Genomic DNA, 5,554 nt, shown 5'->3' on the forward strand with positions numbered 1-5,554 from the left:
ATGAACTGGTGATTATAATAGAATCAGGGACATAGAAAGGGAATGGACTGACTTTTCTTGGGGGGGGGGAAAGAGGTGTGGGTGGTGCGGGAAGAGACTGGACAAAAATTGTGCACCTAGGGATGAGGACAGTGGGGGGGGCGTAAGGGCAGAGGGTGGGGTGGGAACTGGGTGGAGGGGAGTTATGGGGGGAAAAAAGAGGAACAAATGTAATAATCTGAACAATAAAGATTTCATAAAATTAAAAAAAAATGCAGGCCTGGGTTGTGAGAGATGTGATGATTTTCTCCACAAATCCTGCTGTAGTTCATGATTTTTTTAAAAAAGTAATTTACATCTATTATGTGGATAAAATTTTAAATGAGAAAAAAATTTAGATTAAAATTCTCTGCACTACATTTTGACATCAAAAATAGATCAAAGCAGCTGTCTTAAATGCAAGTAGTTTTTGGTTAGAAAACACCAGTTGGTTTATTTTTATAATTTTTCTGTTGAGTTTCTAAAAGAGGAGATAGAGAAGATTTCGAACTGCTATTTGATATTATTTGTTCAGAAATCATACATTGTGAAGAGATGACTTTTTTTTCTCTCCATAAGTGAAAAGCCAAGTTGGATTATTTTTACATTTTCTCTTTTTACATTGATTTTTGAAGAAGCAGAAAGAGTTTGATGTGCTATGTAAGAATTGTGCTCAGATAAGTACATGTTACAGATCTGGTGGGAAAAATTTGAATACCTTCTTTGGAGAAATGTCTATTCAAGACCTTGGCCTACTTTAATCTGGTTGTTTTGTTACTGAGTTTTAGGAGTTCTTTATATGTTCTGGATATCAATCCCTTATCAGATACATGATTTACAAATATTTTCTCCCATTCAGTGAGTTTCCTTTTCACTCTGCTTCCACACTTTATATAGACTAAATCAAATGATACAGAACTAAGGGTAATAGAATGAAAACTATATAACGGTCCACCCCATTCAGTGAGCCAGCTGTGTCTGAGTGATGACCTCCCCAAGTAACAAAATGTGAGCTGGCTCATCTGATTTGCTCATTGGATAGGCATTTGTGTGTCTTAAACTTTGTTTTAAGGCTGAAATTTTAAAAAAGTCATTACTGTATTCTTTTTTTAAACTCGATCTTCTAACAAAGCCCTTTACCCCTCTGATTTATGAAGTCACTGCTTTGAGATCTCCTCAAGGGGCTCCCTCACCGGGAGTGGGAAATGCCCCCCAAGCATTTCCTCCCTCAGACTCTATGGGATGGATGAGCCATTGACACAGGTCCTCTCGTACACACACACTGGTGAGGAAAATTTGGAAATACAGTTTTACAATTTAAAATCTGCATCTTGCCAAGAGAAATCCCCTGTGCACTAACAAGGAAGAGTCAAATCTCAACTCTCAGTTAAGGCTCATCGGTCTCCTCTGCTGCCAGAGCAGTTGTTGAAACAGGTAAATTCTTGGGCGAGGAAAACAAAGCTGCCGGAGAATCTCCTGGTGGGGAGGCAGACCCACAGGAGGAACAGCTGCTTGGCACCCAGCCCTGAGTCCTGCCCCAGGGTCAGGGTGTTGCCCCATTTCATTAACTTCTGCAAGCTAAGAAGATTCAGTGCCATTCTTATGAAAAATAAATTGCCCATTAATATTAAATTTCAGGTTATTTGAACATTCTGTGAAACAAAAGCCCAATTGTGATTTTGGGACAATTCATGTTAAGACAGATGATTTTCAAAGACTCTGATCATATTTCAAGAATATTGCTGACCACTGACATTTGAAATAAGATTTTTAATTTTTTTCCCTTTCACAAATATCACTTTGACGTTTGCCTCGGGGAATTTCTTCCTTGGCAACACATACAAAAGCTTAAAACTGGATGACGTTGACATTCAAAAGATTTGAAGTTTGTCTTTGATTCTTTCAAAAAGGAGGAAAAGAAATAAGAGGAAGAAAAAACCATTTAATGTCATTAAAGTGTCTTTGAAGGCATGATAGGCTTGTGCTGTGGAAACCTTAGATGAAATGGAAATACTTTCAAAAGGTCCAAATGGGGGGATTTTCCCCAACTTTTCCCACCCTCCTTTGCAGAGATGTAGAGGCTGAGACCAAGTAATATTTGGTGCCGCCCAACCCCCTTAGGACGTATCCCAGTTAATAGCAAGACTTCTTCACGCCCAGGTAGGTGGCCTTCCCAGTCTCTCTCCAGCCCTTTCCAGGTCATTCTCTCATCACCAGCCTCTTAATCTTAAATCAACTACAACAAAACAGAGCACAACCACCTTCTAATTTTTAAAGAGAGGCAGTATGCATTAAAAAGAATGAGACAGCTTTACATATACTGACACGGAACACTGTAGCATAAGTGAAAAGAGCAAGTGACAGGAAAATCAATTCAATATGATTCTATTCACGTTTTTTAAAAAGATGTATGTGTATGCGTGATTTTAAAAAAAATGGAATCACACACACACTGCTCCAACCAACTGATCCACTGGGCCAGGGCCAACCCAATAAGCTTTGACAGTTGTATAACCTATGTGACCACCAGGATGGTGGTTAACAGGTAACTCCAGGTTCTGACACTGTGAGGAGTGAGCAACATTTAAAACATTTTCCCCTACCATTCATCTAAGACACATTGCCTTGGAACAATGCCAGCATTATAGCCTTCTGAGTTCTTAATTTCCTCCCCTCTTCTGGATGACCTTAGAGAAATTATGAAGGGGGAGGGACAGGAAGAAACCTCAGTTGAGCACCAGTGTAAACTGCATGCCAGGTGGTGACAGTCTCATGGCCCTGACATCTCCCATGGCACAGCCTCACAACCAAACTGGAAAGCAGGAAGGACAGAGCTGTCCTCAGAGGCTGTGTGTGTTCTTAGGTCAAGCAGGAGGCTCCTGGCAACCAAGAGTGAACAGCTAGCGGTCAAGCACAATGGACTTTTCTTAGAAACTCCCAGGTCAGTGTTCAACCATTAGAGCTCCCAGAAAGTACCTCTGAAACAGTGACAGAGCAAGCTCCTCACATTCTTTAGCTCAGGGACAGAGATGGAGCTTGGCTCAGGGCAGCAAGGGCCGGAGGGAGAGGCCACCACACAGCTTGTGCAAGGAACAGGCTGAGGAGGGACCCAGGGACAGATGGTGCTTGTACAAGACCTACTAGTAAAAGGGCCTGGGGCTCCTGGCATCAGCGTTTTTAGGTCCAGGCTGCAGTGTCACTAATGCCCTCCTGGCTGCAGCTGCTATTGTAAATGCTCCAAGAGCGGACATTTAAAGCCATAGGTAGCATGAAAGTTGTGGGCTGAAGGTGGCTAAATGTTGTCTGAAAGGCCCATTTTTCTTTTAAAAAAAACATTTTTATTGATTTCAGAGAGGACGGGAGAGAGAGAGAGAAATAGAGAGATAGAAACATCAATGATGAGAGAGAATCATCCATCAGCTGCCTCCTGTGTGCCCCATACTGGGGATTGAGCCTGCAACCCGGGCATGTTCCCTGACCGGGAATCGAATCATGACCTCCTGGTTCATAGGTGGACGCTCAACACAGAGCCCAGGGGCGGGCAGGCCCATTTCATTTGGCAGCACTCTGAGACAGTTCAATTGCAGGATCGTCTTCACTTGAGTTATACCAGAGTGCTCAGACTTTCTGTTTCAGTTTTTGTTTTGTTTTTTGATGACAGATTTGCTATTTTGAATATCTTTTTGTTGATTTCAGAGAGGAAAGGAGAGAGATAGATAGAAACATCAATGATGAGAGAGAATCATTGATTGGCTGCCTCCTGCACATCTCCCACTGAGGGGGAATCGAGCCTGCAACCCAGGCATGTGCCCTTGGCCGGAATCGAACCTGGGACCCTTTAGTCCACAGGCCAACACTCTATCCACTGAGCCAAACCGAGGGCCAGATTTGCTATTTTTAAAATGTCACAGAACAAACAGACCTGTAAGTTATGCTTCATACATTTGGGGGTTCATTTTATGTTCTTCTGACAGTACCAATATGTTTCTGCTATTTAAAAATTGGTTTTGGACCCCAAAAGTGAGAACTGCTGCAAGAGCTCACTGGGGACTTCCTGGGAAGGCAACCAATACCCGCAGCTGGAGGGGCTCCGGGGAATGGAGAGAATTTCACTCAACTTTGCGGTGGGTTTCTGTGCGAGATGACATGTTGTTAGTAGGACGGCAGCAAATTGGACTTTGTATGATGATAGCTATTCAGAAGTTTGAGTAACTTGCAAGGAAATTCTATAAAGTGTTAGCAATATTTAGAATTCTCATAATACATTGTCCCGTTAAAAAAATAGCATTTCATGATCCAGTTTCATATGAAAACGCTCATAGATGTGTGCAGAGAGAAAAAGAGCAGCAGAACATTGCATGGCTTAGGAACTGGGGCTATAAAAAACAGAGACTCACAGAAACTTCTCAAGAAAACAGAGGTTCGTTGCCAGGAAGCACCTACACAAGGATTCAGGAGCAGCCAGGACCGCCAGGACTGATGGGCATTCTGGACTCGGGGCAGGTCTAGAGGATGAGCCTGCGCTATGGAGTGTGTGCGCGTGTGTGTGTGTGCGTGCGTGTGGGGGGGCTTCTCTCTGCCATTTTCAAGGGCCAGCTAGCTCCCTCACACCATCTTCTGCATCTTCTTTCTCACAGCTGCTACTTGCATTTTCTGTGCCTTCACAACGTTGGCTTGCACAGGACCATCCGGGCTGCGCTGGTCCTCCTCATGTGATTCTTTCCGTTAAGTCCCCACGGCTAACCTCCATTCTTTCAGCAGCTTCCCGTCCTGACGCCCAGGAGAGAATAGCCATGGCCCACCTAGTGTGTGCCAGCCTCCTGATTAGCCCAGCCGCTGACAACTAGGCGGCTGCTTTGGCAAACCTGTGTTCTCTGATCCAATTGGCAAGGTGACATGGGTTACTGCGAGGTAGCACCTCCGTGCTGTGGCCAGTGGGGAATTTGAGGTGCACTTGCCCCACTGGCCGCAGGTAACACGCACGACACAGATAATATGCACAACCTGTTAACCAGTGACATGGGAATGAGAAAGGACGTGGCTCCACGCGGGAGACGCGCCGCCGCCCTGCAGTGCCCTGGGCAGCGCCTGCACCCACGTCTGGCAGAGCCTGCCTGGCCCTGCTTCGGGCTGCTGCGGCTCTCTGCTTCAAGGTTGGGCTTGAAACATTCAGAGAAGGCCCAGCCCTCACCTGCCAGGCCTGTCTGCTCGGTGCTCCTGTTTCCCAGCAGAAAAATCTGAATCTGCAAATGATTGCATTATGGGCTGGTGCTTTTTCAGTCTGTTTTATGAACCCTTTATTACCAGGAAAATCAAGCGTTAAATGAAAAATAGTGCCCCTCCCTTTCAGTGAATGTTTCTTTTTCTTTTTACCTGGATAACAAGAGAACCAGAAGAGCAGAGTCTGACAAAAAGACACGATGTTTGGTGATGCGGGTGCAGAAGTGCTGAGTGAGCGCCCGCGGTTCAGACATGCACCTCTTTCTATGCGGCAGCAGGGGAGGGGATCTGCTGTTTGAATTTCGCCTCCAGAGCT

Source organism: Myotis davidii, unplaced genomic scaffold (genome assembly GCF_000327345.1).
Source record: "Myotis davidii unplaced genomic scaffold, ASM32734v1 scaffold78, whole genome shotgun sequence".
NCBI classification, from domain to species: domain Eukaryota; kingdom Metazoa; phylum Chordata; class Mammalia; order Chiroptera; family Vespertilionidae; genus Myotis; species Myotis davidii.